The following is a 20,350-nucleotide window of genomic DNA, read 5'->3' on the forward strand; positions in this document are numbered from 1 at the left end:
AGGAACTTGAGATACGATTTTTCAAAGTAGTATCACTCTAAACTGGAAATTTTCTATTTTCAACCAAATTGCTCTTTTAAGAACTTTCCACCTTCCTTTGTAATTGTTGGACTGTTTTAAGTGTAGTTTCATGTTTTAATATGAGATCTCTTTGAAATTTAAACTCCATTTCGAATCTTAGTTTCCAAGGGATTAATCTCCTTTTTGTGATCCTTCTTCACTCTATAACTTCCCTTGTTTATAACACTTCTCTTCGTACTGGAATTATAGACTTCAACCCTATTCTTATGGCCTCAATTTCCATGAGCTGGAAACCAAAAAGGGAGCTTTTTGACTAGAGTAATTCTTGGTGAATTTCACTAGTTTCATACTTGAACCTTGGAACCTTAACTTTGATAAATTTCTATGAAAATGATTGGAGTTTTAAACGAGTTTTAACTCCATTAGTTTGGATAATGTTCATGCTCCTTGCTTTTTAAGGTTTGGACATGAGACTTAAAGTTTTGGAAAATAAAAACCATTTACCCTTTTCCTCGATTTTCGTGCTGAAAGTGAAAATAGTACTTTCTCTGGGATATGAGATTACTTACCATGACTTAAATCAAAAACCACCTTCAAGCTCTCTTGAGCATTATTTTAATGATTTAGCTAGAAAAGCTTCTTTAATTTAGCTCGAACTTGTGACCTTGAGAGTGAGTAGTGAGAAAATGTCTTTCTTTTAACCTTGGTCGAGCACCTAGGTAACTTTGATCGTATATGTCTCAGGTGGTCACGAGGATTTCGAAGAGCTCGTTTGACTTCTCGCTTCACTCTTATTTTGCCCTTGGCTAGTGGTGAGTGTCAAGTGCATGTTAAATGCTTATGTGATTGAAATGTTAATTGTACAAGTGTTATACATGATACGTAAACTTATCGAGGCGAGGGTGTACTTTATCGACCCTCACCCTCTCTTTCTTTTAATTACATGATACTTATTATATGAATACGTATGATTGGTAATTGTACATGAATATGTTTAACTCGTGAGCTCTGAGCGGATGCATGTACCACACCAATTCGGGTGGGAGGTACCTCTCATGCCGTCTCAGTGGTATAATTGGTTCTCTGAGCGGATGCATGTACCACACCAATTCAGGTGGGAGGTACCTCTCATAACGCCTCAGTGCTATAATCGGTTCTCTACGCGATAGTATGTACCATACCAATTCGGGTGGGAGGTACCTCTCATGTCGACTCAGAACCATAAACAATTTTAAGTCGATTGGAGTGATGTCTCATCGACCCAGTTCTCTAAGCGATAGCATGTACCACACCAATTCGAGTGGGAAGTACCTCTCATGTCGACTTAGAACTATAAACAATTCTAAATCGATTGGAGCGATGTCTCATCGACCACTTATACTTCTGGGGAGCACCCCAACCCATTGGCCAACCGTGTAACTCGAGCCGGCAAGGGCTTGGTCGAGAAGCTTGGTAAACCATGGGAAACATTATAACTTGATCTCTTAAGGTCTTGCTTGGCATACTCGAGAGGTATCGCCACACCATGCGTGTTTGGTTACGGACCCAAAAGGATGAAATGATGGATGGGGGAAGTAAGTGGAGTTTCCACGGAATGTGGAGGTATGAGATTGAGCCTTGGTAAAGCAAGTGAAAATTAGCTCATGAGAGCTCCCGTATCCTTATTGATTGTGTTTTGTTTTCCTGTGAGGACTACCAAAATTCTTATTATTTTCATAAAATTCCCTTTTATTTTGATTAAATTAATTTATAATATCTTTACTACTTATTTACTCCCTCAATAGTTACAATAAATCATAGAATCAAGGATTGTATCTTTAGTTTTATAGTTAGCGTAAATTAGGATTTTATACGTGTGATCACTTGGTGAGCTGTGCGTACTAAATTTGGTGGATAAGAATGAGTATTAGGTAAGAAAAAGTGTGTGATTAGAAGTGATAATAATAAGCTAGTGAACCATAAGTAAAAACACAATTACGTGCGAGTTAAGGAAAAACGACTTGAACTGACGTGCACCATTTGCTACCGAGTGAGTACACCACTTGAACACTACTTTATTACCTTAATCACCTTGCTTTTATTTCAGCTAATCACCTCTAAAATATCCTATAAAGAAGCCACCATTTTTGACCAAAGGAAAGGAAAGAAAAGAAAAAAACAAAGAAGGGAAATCTTGGCTTGACAAGTGTCAAGGATCCAACCAACTTTGACCAAATTAATTTCCTATCTTCTTATCTTTCTCTTGGCTTCATTTCTTCTCCATTTCGTTCACCTTGGCTGAAATTCTATGGAAAGAAAAGAGAGAAAAACTTCCAAAAATTCCATCTTGATAGTTTGCTTGATTCTTGAGAAAAGTAAAGCGAAACTTGAATCTACTCCGATTAATCTTTGGGGAAGCTTAGAGGTGAGTTTGGTGCAACTTTTGGGAGGAATAAAGTCCTTGTATCACAACTTATTTTGGGGGTTTTGAGGTATTATACTAGAAACCTCTCTTTTTCTTTCTTATTTTGCAATTGAACCAATACATGGCTTGATAGTGATGGATTTTATGGAAGGTTTCATGGTCTTGCTTATTAGCTTATAATTTTCTTCTAGGGTTTGTAATTTTCAGTTGTGATTAAAGTTGTTTATCTAGTATATGATGTTTATGAGCTTGGATAGGGACTTGGGGTAATGATTAAAGGCATGAGTGTTAGTTTTAAGCATTGAAACATCAAGTTTCCAGCATCAATGATGAATCTGCCCTGTTTCTGACATGCATATTCGTCCATGTTAGAGGCCGAATCAGATCTAGGTCAAAACATGAAAGTTGTATGGAATGGAGTTAAATATCTACCTGTAAAATTTCAGTTTAATCGGAGCACTGTATCATATGAAATAACTAAATTACCCCTGACTGCCAAAAGCCCTATTTCATAGGCAGCTTTCTGTTTTCTCTGAGATTGCACATTTTGAACCTGAAATGCATGAACTAGGTGTCAATGTCTTCATAATAAAAGTAGGTCTATGTCTTAGCTTCGAAATGCCATAATATTTACCCCGATCCGATAAGCGTAGTTTCAAATGTGACCAAAACACCGGAAGATATCAAACCTGCTACTTAGCCATTCGTCTTCAAAACTGATTTCCAACTTTGATTTTTATGGTTGCATTGCTAGAATTGCCTTGTATTTGGATGACATTGAGCCTAGTTGAAGGGCTATTGTGTCAAGATTGCTTATGTGTGAATTTGGTCTGAGTTGAGGAAAAAAATGAAGCCATACATGGCTGAAAAAGAGCAAAATACAAAGGGCATGCTGCCCAAATTTCTATTACTTGCTTTTATGAATCTTAGTGAAATGTAAGGTTCGAGTTTAGGGTTAGTTGAATCTTAAGTTATATATGTATCCTTGAATGCATTTCAATATTAGTATATGAGTTGTTTTGACCAAGATTTGGTATCAACTAAAATGAAAAGTGTTAGTTTTCTCTCGAAAACTTTGAGTTACCTTTGCTCACTTCAAGTTGGGATTGGTTACTCTTAGGGTTTGTCGGTGATCAAGGGCATAATCTGGAAGGAAACTTTTGACGTTATTTTGCTTAAATTGGTGAGTGTTCTTTGTAGGTTATGCTTCAAATGACTATGTGGATTGTTGTGAATGTTTGATTAAATGTTAAATATTTTCAATGATTGCTAAAATGAATTTTTGCTAGGCGAGTGTGTACTTTATCGCACTCGACCTGAATGAACGTGAAATTTTCAATGATTAAATGCTACTCGTGCATGAATGTAAGCCTTTTGGCTGAACTGGGCCCTTGCCCTTCGTTGCCAGTCGACTCGAGCCAGAGTCGATTCGGTCGGGCGATTGGTAACTGTAAGGATCGAAGACAACCTAAGAGGGGGTAAATTAGGTTGATTAAAAACCTAATTAAGTTAAGGGTACTTTTTGCTCAATATTAAATTTACTCTCTTTTCTAAGTGATCACACAATGAATCAATTAATGAATAAACAAAATCACTTGAGAGAAGTAGAAGAGATAAGCAATGTAAAGATCACAAACGTAACAATAAGCAAATAAAAAGGAAAGAATTGCAAACCAATTAACTACCCAACTCCTCTTGAGCTTGTAGATTAATTCAAACAAGCTTCTTCAAGTTGATGAATTACAATCACTCGTGTACAAAAGAAGGTTCAACCTCCTCCTTGCCTCGAACTCCACTTGGTCAAGTTAGGAAATTTTACTATTCCTTAAGACAATCCTCACAGAGCTACACGCATGAAGTATTCACTCAAATAAAAAGCTTACAATGAACTTCACACCACTAAGACTACAAATCTTCCTTGGAGAGTGTTTTCTCACTAAAACTACTCTAGATCTTTTGTATCTTTAGTGTGAAAAAGTTGTTTGAAGTATCTGACCAATCACTATTTATATAGGACCAAGAAAGTGCCTCATAAATGCTTCCAACGGATAGAAAGTAGCTGAAGAGTCAACTAGCCGTTGGAGTATCGGACGTCCGGTACATACGAAGCATGCGTCCAACAGCAGGCAGTGAATTTGAAAAATCTTATTCAATTCTATCGGATGTCTGGTGCTTGCGTCCGAAAGCAGACAATGAGTTAGAAGGAATATCTCAATTCTATCGGACGTCCGGTATTGTCTTTGTGAGCTTCCGACAGCTTTCGTTGAGTTTGAACGAACCTATCGGACGTCCGATGCTTGCGTCTGATCGAGGTCAGTGAGTTAGGGAGAATATCTTATTTCCTTCGGACATCCGGTGGTAGAGTTCTTCATGCATCCGAAGTTGCGCAATGATTATTGGACGTCCGATCCAAGCGTCCGACAGTTTTCAGCAGCCTTTGTCCCTTTCAATGCACTTGATCTTTAAATCTGAGTTACTTCATAACTGAAAGTATTTCTTGAAAAAATATTAGTATTATCCATTTGTTTTGTAAACTTTAAAAATTAGGGACTAAGATTAACAATCTCCCCCTTTTTGATGATGACAAAACAATGGATGGAGGAAGAAATAATTGAGCCAAAAGCTCCCCCTCACTCAATGCATCAAAAATATTTTTATGTGCCAAACTTATAATCTTAGAAAATTCCCCCTTTCACATAGCATCCATTTCTCCCCCTTTTTATCATCATAAGATGAGAGTAAAAATTAGCAATAATAATCCAACAACAATAATAGAGACTCCGGTATTCCAGAGAAATGATATCAGAATTCAACAATCACCAACATACCAACATTTACCAACATATCACAGAGAATTGATATCAAAAGAAGTATCAAACAGAGAAATAACAATCAAAATAATTATCAAAACAAATCATAATTAGATCAACATCATTCATTTCTCCCTCTTTGTGTCATCATAAAAATTCAGTAATATTCAAAAATATCAAGGAAAACTCAGTTCAAAACATCAGAAACAAGAAAATTACAAAAGAACATTATGAACAAGAATCTCACCGATCTTACCGATATCTCCTACTCCTATTGTTTTAGTTTTCATGTCATCTCCAAGTGTCATTTTGCCACTAGATTTTGACTTGAATTTGATGAAATGTGATGGATCACCGGTCATGTATCTTGAGCACCCACTTTGATTCCTTAGTAATGTTCACCAGATTCACCTACTCAAGAGTTCAAGAACTAATATTTGGTACCCTTTAATTTTTGGGTCCTTGAGAGTTAGTATCATGTCTAATTATCCATATGCATTTCGTGCCTTTTCTCATGTTTTTCCCCACATAGCAATCACTTTTCATGTGATTTTTTTGACAACAAAAATTACACATAATCAAAGAGTTATTTGCAAAACCAGGTTTAATAAATCTTACAAAATTATTTGCACCAGAATTTAATTTCTTCTTATGAGTGCCAAAATGAGTTTTTGTTTCATTTCCTTGAAAATATTTTTATTTTTTATGTTGGAGCAACTCATTTAAATTATCCATTCTTCTTTCAGATCACCTTGTTCCTCTTTGAACATTTCACAAAACTTTATTTTTCTATCAAGCTTATTTTGTAAATCAATCTCATTCTTTTTCAAAAAATCATTTTCAGTTTTCAGCATCTTGTTTTCTTGAATAAGGCGTGTATTATCATGAAGAAGAAAACTAATTTTGTGTTTTAATTCCTTGTTTCTAACATAAGATTCTTTCAAATTATCATGCAACTTTTTAATGAAAGATTCAAGATCATCAGTTTCATCATCACTATCAAATTGAGAGTTACAAGTTGTTATCTCATCATCTCCAATGGCCATGAAAGCCAATTGAGCATATTCAATATCCTCTTTAATTTCACCATCAGAGTTGCATCCATTCTATGTGAACTGGAAATTGTTGAATCTTGGTTTTCTTTCACCGTTTCTCTTCTTCATTGGACACTCACTCATGTAGTGTCCAAATTGGCCACATTCATAGCATTTGTCACCTTACTTTTTGTTGGCCTCATATCTTCCTTTGTTTCTTGCATTGTTGAATTGATTAGAATCTGAATTTCTAGATCCTCCTCTTCTAAATCTTCTTTTGTTGAGGATCCTCATGAAGATTCTTTTGATGAGAGCAAGATCACTGTCATCAACTTCCACATCTTCTCTATCCAAGGAGGCCGAATCATCTTTATCTTGAGATGCTTTTAGAGCAATGCTCCTTCTTTCCTTTGCATCTTCTTACTCTTGTACCTTAGTTTTAAGTTTCACCTCATAAGAGGTCAAAAAATTAATAAGTGATTCAATAGACATAGTATTCAAATCTTTAGCCTCTTCAATAGCAATCACTTTACTTTCCCAATCTTTGGACAAGGCATTCAGGATTTTTCTATTTTTCTCACCTAGAGAGTATTCTTTTTCCAACACTTCTAAATCCTTAGTGAGATCATTGAATCTACAATACATTTGATCAATATTTTCATGAGGCTCCATCTTAAACAACTCATATTTAGTAACTAAGATATATTTCTTTTGTTCTCTAACATTCTCACTACCTTCATGAATTTCTTTCAGTTTGTCCCAAATTTCTTTAGTTGACTTGCAACCCTTGACTCTAATAGATTCATTTGAGTATAAAGCACAATATAACACATTCATGACTTTTGCATTTAAGGTGAGATGAGCTCTATTCACAGCAGTCAGTTCACTTCTTGTTTTTGGTCTAGATCTATGAGTATTTTCATCTATAAGAGAGGCATCATATGGACCTTCACTAATAATAAATCACAATTCAATATCAATTGATTGCAAAAAAATAATCATTCTTTCTTTTCAACTCACATAATTTGACCCATTAAACATAGGTGATCTAATGACAGAATGTCCTTCAAAAAATATGGTATTATTGGTTGTCATATTTACTCCTAAGCCGATTGAGCTTAATCTCAAGGAGACCAAACTCTGATACCAATTGTAAGGATCGAAGACAACCTAAGAGGGGATGAATTAGGTTGATTAAAAACCTAATTAAGTTATGGGCACTTTTTGCTCAATATTGAATTTACCCTCTTTTCTAAGTGATCACACAATGAATCAATTAATGAATGAACAAAATCACTTAAAACAAGTAGAAGAGATAAGTAATGTAAAGATCACAAACGTAACAATAAGTAAATAAAAAGGAAAGAATTGCAAACCAACTAACTACCTAACTCCTCTTGAGCTTGTAGATTAATTCAAACAAACTTCTTCAAGTTGATGAATTACAATCACTCTTGTGTACAAAGGAAGGTTCACCTCCTCCTTGCCCCGAACTCCACTCGGTCAAATTAGAAAGTTTTACTATCTCTCAAGACAACTCTCACAGAGCTACACGCATGAAGTATTCACTCACAAATGAAAAGCTTACAATGAACTTCACACCACTAAGACTACAAATCTTCCTTGGAGAGTGTTTTCTCACTAAAACTACTCTAGATCTTTTGTATCTTCAGTGTGCAAAAGTTGTTTGAAGTATCTGACCAACCACTACTTATATAGGACCAAGAAAGTGCCTCATAAATGCTTCCAACGGATAGAAAGTAGCTGAAAAGTCAACTAGCCGTTGGAGTATCGGACATCCGGTACATCCGAAGCATGCGTCCGACAGCAGGCAGTGAGTTTGAAAAATTTTCTTCAATTCTATCGGACGTCTGGTGCTTGCGTCCGAAAGCAGATAATGAGTTAGAAGGAATATCTCAATTCTATCGGACGTCCGGTATTGTCTTTGTGAGCGTCCGACAGCTTTCGTCGAGTTTGAACGAATCTATCAGACGCCCGATGCTTGTGTCCGATTGAGGTCAGTGAGTTAGGGAGTATCTTATTTCCTTTGGACGTCCGGTGGTGGAGTTCTTCATGCGTTCGAAGTTGTGCAATGATTATCGGACGTCCGATACAAGTCTTTCCTTCGCCACGAGCCCTGTGGAGGGGAATAAAATAGTTTTGGGGTGAGCTAAAAGCTCAGTGAGTAACCAGTAAAATCAGTAAGCAAATATTTTTCAAGATAATGCACTTCAATAATGTCATGAATCAAGGATCAAATGTACGTTTATCGCTCTCGTGAGTCAGTGAAATCATTACACTTAAACACCCAACGCTCAAATAGATCTTTTAACGTTAAACAATAAGGGGGTGCAACGTTGGTGCTCCAGATCATGTCACGAACTCACGAAAGTGGTGGAGACGTTGGTGTTCAGCACAAGACTCCCCAAGAACTCATTTAAGCCAAATCATTTCATGGACTCACATGCCGGCACACATGATCTGCAAACGAGTAAATAATGCAAGAAACACTTCGTAAGTAACTTTGGAAACAGTTTAGGGTCACTCACCTCCACGGCTCAGAAACCATCCATCATATATCATTACCTTGCCCGAGTCCAAGCCCTAAATCACAAACTCAAAGCAATCATACATTCTCAAAGTTCGGACAGCATTTCCCCATAAATACTTCATTTCCAACCTACAATATATTACCAATCACACATACGATTAATAAGCAATAAAATATATCCAATTAGGCCACAATATCCCTCAATCAAAGCTAATTAGAAGCTTACAAACTCAAAGGAATCATACATTCTCAAAGTTCGGACAGCATTTCCCCATAAATACTTCATTTCCAACCTACAATATATTACCAATCACACATACGATTAATAAGCAATAAAATATATCCAATTAGGCCACAATATCCCTCAATCAAAGCTAATTAGAAGCTTAAGAGCCACCATTAGAAAAACCCCCAATTAAACCGTAGAAACCGAAATCCATTCCCTCAAGCGTAAATTTGGGCAGCACGCCCTTTGTGTTTACCTAATTTCCAGCCATATTGGCTTCATTATTTTTCTCATTCAAACCCAAAGGTACACACACAAAAATCTAACTTCAATAGCCGTCCAATAGGCTCAAGACAATACAAGGACAAAATTCAAGTTAATAACAAGTGCGGAAATCAAGTTTAACAAGAGACAGATTTGATAGGGTTTCGCGGAAAGGACACATCCGAGGCTATGCTTATCGGATTGGTGTGTAACTTATACCATTTTGAAGATAAGATGAAGTCCTACAACTTTCATGAAGATCACTTGGTCAAATTTTCAGTGTAACCTGGTCAAATTCCCAATTTATAGAGCCAACTTCCAACTATACGGCTAATTAACCGTACTACATTTAAATGGTCATATCTCAGGCTAACAAAGTCCGTTTAAGGCGTTCTTAGAGGCGTTGAAAAGCTAAGACAGAGTAATAGAACTTTTATGTTTTGGAAAATGGCTAAATCTGCATGGATCATAGTGAATAAACATGATGAACTGGATGAACTGACTAAAACGGAACACTGGAAACATCCTAAAATAGTGAGGGTATTTTGGTCTTTTCATAGGTTACGTTGCTCCGATTGAAGTGAAATTTTGTAGACACCTATAAAATACCATTATCTACAACTTTTATGTTTTATGCCAAGTCTAATTTGGCTTCTAACATGGTACAATAAAACCGGACACAATAGAGCTGAAATTTTCCAGAAATCTGGAATTTTGAGATTCAATGCAACCTTTCTTGATTTCTTGCTCCCATCATCTCCACAACCACTTATATAAGCTTAAATACAACATATATCATTCATATAGCAAGGATAGGCAGCAAATACCTCAAACCCTAACTCACATAAATCACCTTTAAATCATCATAACAACTTGTATCACCACTAATCCAACCAAAACAAGTATTATATAACAACTTAAACCAAAATAAAAGAACCAAAGCCATGGTTTAGCCTTATACCTCAACAAATGAAGCTTGTAAGAGTAATACTTCACCTCCTCTTGGAATTTTTGGTTCCCTTAGCTTCCCAAGTTCACAACTCACACTTTAATCGGTTTAGAATTTTGGTTCCTCACTTGGATGGTTCAATTTCAAGATGAAATGGTGAAACTCTTGCTCTCTCTTTCTCTCTCTCTTAAGCTCGACCAAAACAGAAATAAATGAAGGAAAATGAGCTAAAATGAAGGATAAAAGAACAAGGAAAAAATTAATCAAAGAGCCATAGGGTGGTGACACTTGTCACCACCAAAGCCATGCAAATTTCTCTTTCTTTCCCTTGCATTTTTGGCCACAAATTTTGGCCAAAGCCAGCTGGAAATAAGAGGATATTTTGCTCAAAATATCAAGGGTATGTGGTGGTAAGAAAGTGGTAGTCAAGTGGTGGGTTCAATCGGTAGTACATGGTACACGTCGGTTTGCACCGTTTTTCCTTAAGTCACATGTACTAGGATTTTTTACTTCCTATTCACTAACTTTTTATCATTTCTTCTAATCACATATTATTTCTCACCCAAAATTCACTCTTAAACACCAAATTTGATCCTCGCTCCGTACCGGATGATTACACGACGGATACACGAAAAACCCTATTTCACTTCGAATTGAAATCGGAAAGGAAAACCCTAATTTTCTATGATTATTGGCACTTTTTCTAGGGTGATTGAGTAGTAAGATGGTATAGAATAGTATTTTTCCAAATAATTTTCAAATAAAAGAAAATTTTCAAGAAATATATAAGGAATTTGTGAGTCCTCACACTCATCCTTTCGGGGCGTCACATAATGTTTGGTATACTCGAGTATGACCATGAAGATTGGTGGAGACTGGCCAGTGAATTGGCTAGTGGCGGGAAATGAAGTGAATGAATGAATGACAAAAACATTGGAGGAGTTTTCACTTGCAAATATTTTCTAATGTTGGAGGAATAAGAAAAATGGTTGGCGAACGAATGGTTCCACGTGAGCATGTATTCTTTTAATGAGTGGGTTAGTATTACTTTTATATGTTAAATGTTTTTTGGATTATTTGCTATTAAATGATTAATGTCTTGGATTTAATTGCTCGATTATGTGTATTGAACCTCACTGGGCTTTTAGCTCATTTCTTTAGTTTTGTTTTCCTTATAGGTGATACGAACGAGGCGTGAGACTTGTACAGGCTAGCGTAGTTTAGTTTTTTCGGATTTTACAATTGTACTCGTGCTAGTGCTCGACTATAGTTTGGTATTTTGTAACTGACTTTTGGGAAATTTTAAGATTTGGAACTCGATGTAGTTGACTTGAGATTTGTATCTTTGGATGTACTTGTGTAATGAAATATTATAGTCGTGTTATTATTTTTGAATATTTAGATGTAGTCATTGGAATCGATCTATATTTTTTTAAGAATTGTAGTGAGTCCCGGCGAGAGTTTGGCAGGCAGTCCGCCGAACCCTTTAATTCGCCTTAGAGGGAGGTGGGGTCGTCACATTTAGTGTATTTTATAGCTTAGTTTTGGTGTGTTTTAGTTATTTTTATAGCTAATTATTAGGTTTCTTGGGAAGTTTGTATTTTATGATTTAAGTGAGAAACATTGCATTTCTATGTGTTTAAGTGGTGAAAAATTCATACTTTTGTAGGTTTTAATGATTCAATCATCAATTGGAATAAATTAAGAAAATATTTGGATGATTGCTGATAATTTGAAGTGATTTAAAGTGAACATGAAGTGTAAAATATTCATGTACTTTAAGTAGTTTCTTGTCTATTTTACATTGGTACAATAATAAGCCAAAGGCAAGAAGTTATTCGTAAGAACTCTTCATGCCATTGTGATTTTTACATTATTTGAACCTTAATTAAACATTTGTCGTTGTGCTTTTTAGGTTTCATTTACTAATGGTTATCAAATAGAACTCATGAAAATTCGTAAAAGTGAATGATTCGTGAAACTTCATGGTTGTGACACTTCAATTACTAAAATAGGGAAGCATTACTTTCTTTATCTTGTTATCCTTATTGCACATTGAGGACAATGTGTATCTTAAGTGTGGAGGAGGGAACTTCAGAATTTATGCATTGTATGTGACTGAATTTTGATTGGAAATGTTGGACCTAATATTGGAAATAGTTAATGCACTTTTAATTTGTTGAAAATTGGGTTTGATCGTCAATTTATAAGAGAAAATTCTATCAAAATTTTTCCAAAATCTTGTCAAAATTTCAAATTTGGCCTAAAATTTTTAAATTTTTCCATACCATTAGTAATTCAAATTCATTTTACTTTTGAGATAAATATATGTTACTTGAGAAATTTATTTCTTAATTAAAATTAAAATAGCTATTATGTGATTAGATTGTTTATTTTTTTGGAAAAGTATATCTTGTAAAGTGGAAGAAAATATGCCTAAATTTTGAAATTTCTTATTTTTACTTGATTTTGCAAAGTTGAGTAATAAATGTGGTCAATAAATACTCTTCCTATGATTATTCTTTTGAGGGAATGTTTATTTATTATCTTTAATATTGAAAAAAAAGAGGTAAAAAGAGAGAAGAAAAAAAAAATAGAAAAAAATAGAAAATAGTAAAAAAAGTAAAAAAAGTAAAAAAAAAAATAAGAGAATTTATCCTACTCCAATGGTTCTTGTACTAAGTAACTGAAAGTGTTCATCTACAAGTATCGACTTTGTCGTAAAATGGTACTTGAATTAAAAAAATGCAAAACAACTGGGGAATGTGAAGTGTTGAGGAACTAGGGATTTTCATCTAAAAATGTTGATTCTCGCATCAAAAGGTAGTTCCACAACTTGAGTAAATATTTATATATGTTATATCAATAAATCCCTCTTTGAATTTGAGAAAAAAGATGATCATAGGCTTAGAAAGCATTTTTATTGATCTTGTGAGTTACTTGACTTGTGAAATTGAGTGAGGATGAAAAGTTGAGATGATGTGTTCAAATTATGATATAATTATCTCTCTTTTACTTGATATTATGAGTACTTAACGAAAAATGAATGGTCGCATAATGATTGTTTACTTAGCTTTTTGAGAAATTGAATTTAAAGGTGCACATATGTTATTTCAAAGTTTTGAATCATTGATTATGGCATATATTTCTTATTCTTTAGGACAAGTAATTATTCAAGTGTTGTGGAATATGATAAGTGTATATTTTGCATTTTTTTGTGTGAGAACCCGTAAATTTTCTCATTTTCTAGGTTTTATTCTATTTAATGGCATGTTTTTCTGCATTTTCTTTATTAGAAAAATTTTTCGGATAATTTTTATGAGTAAATATAGTTTTTAGATGATTTTTCTAGTATCGGTTAGTTTTTGAGAAATTAAGAACGTATATCGGACGTGGGACCCGCTACTGCAGAAAGTTCGGTAAAATTCGGCCAATTGGGTTAAGTTTTATATACAGGGTTTAATTTACTAGGTGCGAAGAGATAATTAGAGGATACCATATGGATGAGAGTTGAGGAAACAAAGGGATATGCATGCATTAAATAGGGTGACAAGTGTCACCATATGATTAAATCTTGCATTTTTTACCACTATTCATTACTTTACCAAATTAATACCAAAATTGACCAAAAATTCACCATTTTCTTCCTCTTCTTGGCCGGCTCTCTCCAAGCAAAAAAGAAAAGAAAACTCTCTACCATCTTACCTCTAATCTTGCCCAATCTCTCAATTAAACTGTTTAATCTTCAAATTTCTCCATAAAACCTCTTAGTTTAGTGAAGTTAAGCTTGGTTGTGGAGTGGTTTGGAGGATTAAGGTGCAAAGTTGCTCCTTTTCTTGGGTTGTTAAGGTAAGTAACTAAGGAACCTCTCTTTCTTCTCAATAATGTTTAATTAGCGACTTATATGAGATAAAGTGGTGATATTAGGTGTTGTTTCATGATTTTGGTAGAAATTGGTGAAGTTTTATATTCATTCATGATTTTTCTGTTTTCATATGATTAATATTGTGTGGCCATGGATGATGGTTGGGAATGGTTTAGAATGAAGCCTTAGTGTGTAAATTGTAGCTATTTGCGGAAAATTTCTGCATTGAACGGAAAAATTCGGAATTAGGGTTGCAATTGAATCCATTCTGTCTGGTACTTTTACACTTAGTTAGAGGCCGAATTAGCCTTGGGTTAAAACATGAAAGTTGTAGGGAATGATATTTTATAGTTGCCTACAAAATTTCAGGCCAATCAGAGAAACGTAGCCTATGAAAAGCCTGAAATACCCCTGCTGTCCTGTTTCTATCCGAAACTGAAATTCAGCTTTGGTAATTGGTTAATTTGATTGGGAATAAGACTGATTTGGTTGTTGATGTCTTCTTAATAAATATATCTTGATATCTTAGCTTTCGGATGGCTTTGGAATCACTTGAATTGGACTTAGGTAGCCTGAATTATGATTATTTAACCAGAATACGGTTTGTTAACCTGTTTATGCGGTTCTGGTTTGGTACATTGACATTTTGACCTAGTTACACTACAAACTGGACTGAGTGGCCTTCTTCAACATTGTAGCCCTTTTCCTTAGCTTCGAAACCGGGTAAATTACACCTCAATCTGACAAGGATAGCTTCAGTTACGTTAATTCCGCTAAGCAACAGCAAACCTGCCTTTTGTTTTCCAACCCAAACTTCGTTTTCGCATATGTCCTAGTTTGATTTTGCACTTATACGTTCCATATGATTTTACTCTAGTGATATGTGGATTTGGTTTATGACTCGTATTTGAGCCTTATTGTAGCGCTAATTAAAGGTGTTTGATAGCTTGTGATTTGTGGGTGTTGAGGTTTGGTTGGAAAGTAAAGAAAGACAAGGGAAATGCTGTCAAAATTTTCGCAGAGCTTCTGCACAGTCTCCGGAAATTTGCTATATCTTGATGTAGGAATGTCGGAATTGAATTCCATTTGTTAGGTTTTAAACTAGATTCATAGGGCTATAAACCGTGTAAATTTCAGACCCTGTTTATGTCTGTACCATTTATGGTGATTTTTCAAAGTTGACTGAAATATTGTACCTGTTCTGTCTTTCACTGGATAAAGCAGCAACTTGAGGCTTGAATTTGACTGACTTGCGTTCTGAATCTTATGAGGGTGTTTTCTAGAACGTTATAGCCCTTTGAATGTATTTTCCAATGGTATAACTTTTATTAATTTTGGACTTACAAAACTTGAGATATGATTTTTTTTATAGGGTTGTGCAAAACTGGAAAATCCTATTTTTCTAATATTGATCTTACTTTCATTATCTACTTCAAATTTGGATTTGGTCAGTCATTGTAGGTAGGGCTTTGAGGTTGTTCATGCCTTTAAGACTAATTGTTATCTTTTCACTCCGAGGTCACCTCTTTGCTTTGCATTAATGGTTCTTTTGACTAGGCATATGGCTCGTAACCGAGTCTCACTTGCGAATTCCATACTAGGTCTTGGAGTCGAGTCTTAAGTGTTTGCCTTGATTGTTCTAGGAGGTGCCGACAATTAAAGCCACACTTGGGAAGGAAACTTTTGAAGTTATCCTTATTTGAACTGGTGAGTACACCACTCCCCTGAGTTATTGCTAAACTGATTTTCTGTACTTGCAACTTGCTATTTGAATATCTTTCCTGACTGTTTATCTTGTATGAGACGAGGGTGTACTTTATCACACTTGTTCTCTTGCCTGTACTGAATGAACTGGAATCTATTACTTGTACTTGTTATGTGCTTGAACTTGTTACTTGCACTTGTTATGAGATCGTTTGGAAGTGTGTCCAATGATCGTCCTGTTAAACTTGATCATCCTATTAAACTTGAGCTCAACCTCATGGGGAGTTAATTAAATCGAGCCAGTAAGGGCTTGGTCGAGATAATTGACAATCCATGGGTACCTGTTCCTGGGGAATCTTTGGGTATTGAGACTCTTGATTCCGGTATACTCAAGTATTACCATTCCTGTTCCTGTTTGGCGTTCGGGCCCGGTAACGGGTATGTTTGGTGAACGGGGTTTTGACGTTAAAGTGGTGTTCTACTGGACTGGTTTCTTTATTGAACGTTGACAGAGGGTCAACGAGGCTGGATCAAGTATAGCAACGGGGATTTGGCTCCTGAGAGCCACCTGTATCCTTTACATTGTGACATTCATTCATTTCTCGTATTTGATGTGAATATGTGCCTCCAAAGTGTTTTTTCATGAATTCTACTGATTCTACTGTTTATACTGTTGGTACCTCATTGAGCTTTTAGCTCACCCCGTTCCGTTATCCTTGTTTTCCTTACAGGAAACCACCTTTTGGAGACTCTGATATTTTGAAGCATGAGTTGAGCTAGTTTTAATCTTCTTTTGAGTAGCTCCTCGATGTATGGAAAACCTTAAATGTATCTTGGTCCAACGTTTTCCTTTTGAATTGTAAATTTGCAAACATGTGTATACAAAAGTGTTTAACCATGTTCATGAGTTATTTTGGTTTGGAAATGTCCTGTTCTAGGGTTGTAGAAAGTTGTTATGCTTGTTTGGATTTTCGGACGGTGAATGCTTTCTTCTCGACGTTCGTTTGAGCGTTTGGTAGGGTTTACATTTGTTCCGGATCTGTAGTCCCGACGAGAGTTGGGCAGGCGGTCCGCCGAACCCTTCGGTTCGCCTTAGGGTGAGGTGGGGCTGTCACATTTTGTGTATTTTATAGCTTAGTTTTGGTGTGTTATAGTTATTTGTATAACTAATTATTAGATTTCTGGTGAAGTTTGCATTTTATGGTTTAAGTGAAAAACATTGCATATTTTAAATGAATCAATCATGAATTGGAGTAAAGTGAAAAGATATTTAGATAATTCTTGATGATTTGAAATGATTTAAAGTGAACATGAAGTGTAAAATGTTCAATGTGTGAAATGCAATTAAGAACAAAAGAAGAAAAATTTGGCAACACAAACAATTATAGAATATTTTCAATCATTTTTTCCGTGTAAAAACTTCAACCAACTTTCAAGAATAGGGCATAATTGTGATATTATTGTAAGGAATCATGTGAGTATGAATAATGAAAATTCTAAATTTTTTTATTCCTTCGTAGATCATTCTTTGATTAATTACATGTGATGAAGCATTAATTTAAGAAGAGGAGGTTGATTTCCTTCGTAGTGGAGGTTGATTTCCAACGTTTGGTTTTCCGTGATTATCAATGGTGTGCCCTATGGATTCTTTTAAATCCTCTAGGGGTCTCCGTCAGGGTGATCCATTATCACCGGGCATTATTTATCATCAGTTCGGAGGTTCTGTCCCGAGGCTTGAATTCTCTTGTCAATCAATCCAGTTTCGCGGTGTCTAAGGTTCTTAGACACTACTTCCCTATCACTCATTTGGCGTTTGCAGACAATGTCATCATTTTTGCTAATGGGGGTGCGGCTTCCCTAAAGAAAGTAATGCAGATACTGGAGTGGTACCAGCATGATTTGGGGCAGTCAGTTAACGTGCACAAAAGTGGTTACTTTGTTCACTCTCGTCTTTCCCCGGCTGGGCAAGGGGTCATTGAGCGGATCACCAGATTCTAAAAGAAAGAGCTCCCGGTTCGCTACCTGGAAGCACCGCTGTTTATTGGTCGCGTGAAGGTGAGTTACTTCTCTAGCCTGTGTCAGAAGGTGCTTGACAAGGTTTTGTCTTGGAAGTCCCGACTTTTGTCGTTCGGGGAAAAATTGTATTGATTAAACATGTCCTGTCTAGTATCCCGATCCACCTCTTGGGGTTGGGTGTGATGCCTAAGGGAGTCTTCAAGGTTATTGAAAGGGTTTGTACGAGTTGGGAATCCAATAAATTCCATTGGCTCCGGTGGAAGGACTTGTGCTTTCCCACTGATAAGGGTAGGGTGGGGTTGCGGTCGATTAGTGATACTTATAGGGCCTTCTCTTGCAAGCTCTGATGGAACTTCAAGTGTGGGCTTTCCTTGTGGGCAAGATTCATGCATGCGAAATACTGTCATGGGCTTCATCCTTGTCAAGTCTCCATAACTACATTGGGATCAGCAACCTGGAGAAGGATGCTGGACATTAGGGGATTTGTGGAGTTGCTGATTGGTTGGAGGCTCTCCGCGGGTCGATGCAACTTCTGGTACGATAACTGGACGGGGCATGGGGCCTTTCTTCTACGCGTCCAGGTCCAGGAGGGTGTCTCATTTCAGCATGTTATGGATAATGGGGGTTGGATCTAGGGGAGGCTTGCGGAGCTTTTTCCTGCCAACATGGTGCAACAAGTCCTGGCGGTGATTTGTCCAGTCGGGGATTCTCCGGATAGAATGGAATGGACTGCATCATCTTCGGGTCATTTTTCGCTTGCTTCGGCATACAGTGAGCTCCGCGAGTGCAAGGCATCCTCTTTTTTGTATCGACAGGCTTGGCATCCAAGGGTTCTGTGACAGCCCCACCTTCCCCTAAGGCGTACCAAAGGTAGCGGACTGCCTGCCCAGCTCTCGCCAGGACTACTGAAACGGTAAAACAGTAACTCAAGTTGTTCGGGAATCTACTAGCGCGCTCAACCAAGCCAACAATCAAGAAACGGAAAAAACAAAAGTTAAAACGTAAAGTGAATAGTGACTACCACGTCACAATCCGCCAGGACCCAATCGAATACAAGTAACTTTTTACAACCCCTGAAAGGAATATATACAAGCCAAAGATAATACATTGAACATGAGTACACACACACTGTTACAAACTACATTCGTGTGGTTACAAGCCAAAAGGAAGCATTTAAATCCCAGTGCAATTAAGTTTCCAACTATTGAGGAGCTATACAAAATCTCTCAACTAGCTCTACTCAACTCATTCTTCAAAATCAAAGTCCAAAAGGTAAATCCCTGTAAGGAAAACAAAATTCACGGAGTTAGCTTTCGGCCAATGAGGTACCGTCACGTAAATTTACCAAGATCACATAAACACAAGAATATTCAATCCAAATACGTACGTCCAGCAAGCAAAAATAACAACACCCAAGTATAAGGAATAAAAGGATACGGATGGCTCTCAAGAGCCCTTTTCCTCTTTTGCCATGCTTGATCTCATCTCATTGACTCTCCGTCAATGTATACCAGGTAATCATGACCGTAGACTCCTCTTTAGTCCAATTATCCGTCCACCCCACTTTCCCATTACCGGGCCCGAACACAAAACAGTATAGAGTTGGTATTACTCGAGTATACCGAAATCAAGGGTCTCATACCCAAAGATTCCCAAATACAGTCCCCATGACTTGTCAAATGTCCCCGACCAAGTCCTTACTGGCTCGAGTCCATTGACTTCCAATGAGGTAGAGCTCAGAGTGAACAGTAAAGATTGGTATCCAATCGACACCCAATCAAATACAGTCAAGAGTATTCAAGTGATACAAGTACTGTCAAGTAAGCCCAATATAATAACCAGTCAAGAAGGCCAGAGAGTACGAGAGTGGTAAAGTACACCCTCGCCTCACCTAGCTCAAACAATCATCTCAACTAGTCCAAATCACAGAATTCAAGTACAAGAAAGCCACGGAATAACAAACATGTGAGTAGTACACTCACCAAGTTCAACAAAGAAATTTCACAAGTTTTCGCCCGACGTGAGCCTCGGATCCTCGGCACGCCCTATAATAATCAAGAAAGTACAATGAAAACGCAAACACAAGTCGAATACCTTTTTCTAGGAACTATTAAGGTAAGACCCAAATATAGCTTGGAAATGAAAAATACATAACATTTAGGGTTAAAAGTAGAAATAAACCCTAAGATTATTCATTTCTATCAAATCTCAACCCAACTCATAAGAATCCGATACCCTAGACACTTGGACAGCATTTCCCCTAAAATTTCAGCTTTTCCAACCTACAAGACAACCATTAAAAGCTATCCAACACAACCACAAGCACCCAAACAATTCATAAGCCATTCAATATACTTCATTGGGGTCATAATACCCCTCAATTATAGCCAATTAGAAGCTCAACTATCAACCATAGAAAACCCCCAATTAGTAACTCTAAATCTGAAATTTTCCGCACAAACGGAAATTTTCCGCAATTAACCACAATTAATGTACAAGAGAGCTA

The sequence above is a fragment of the Coffea arabica genome, chromosome 4e (genome assembly GCF_036785885.1).
Source record: "Coffea arabica cultivar ET-39 chromosome 4e, Coffea Arabica ET-39 HiFi, whole genome shotgun sequence".
Taxonomy (NCBI): domain Eukaryota; kingdom Viridiplantae; phylum Streptophyta; class Magnoliopsida; order Gentianales; family Rubiaceae; genus Coffea; species Coffea arabica.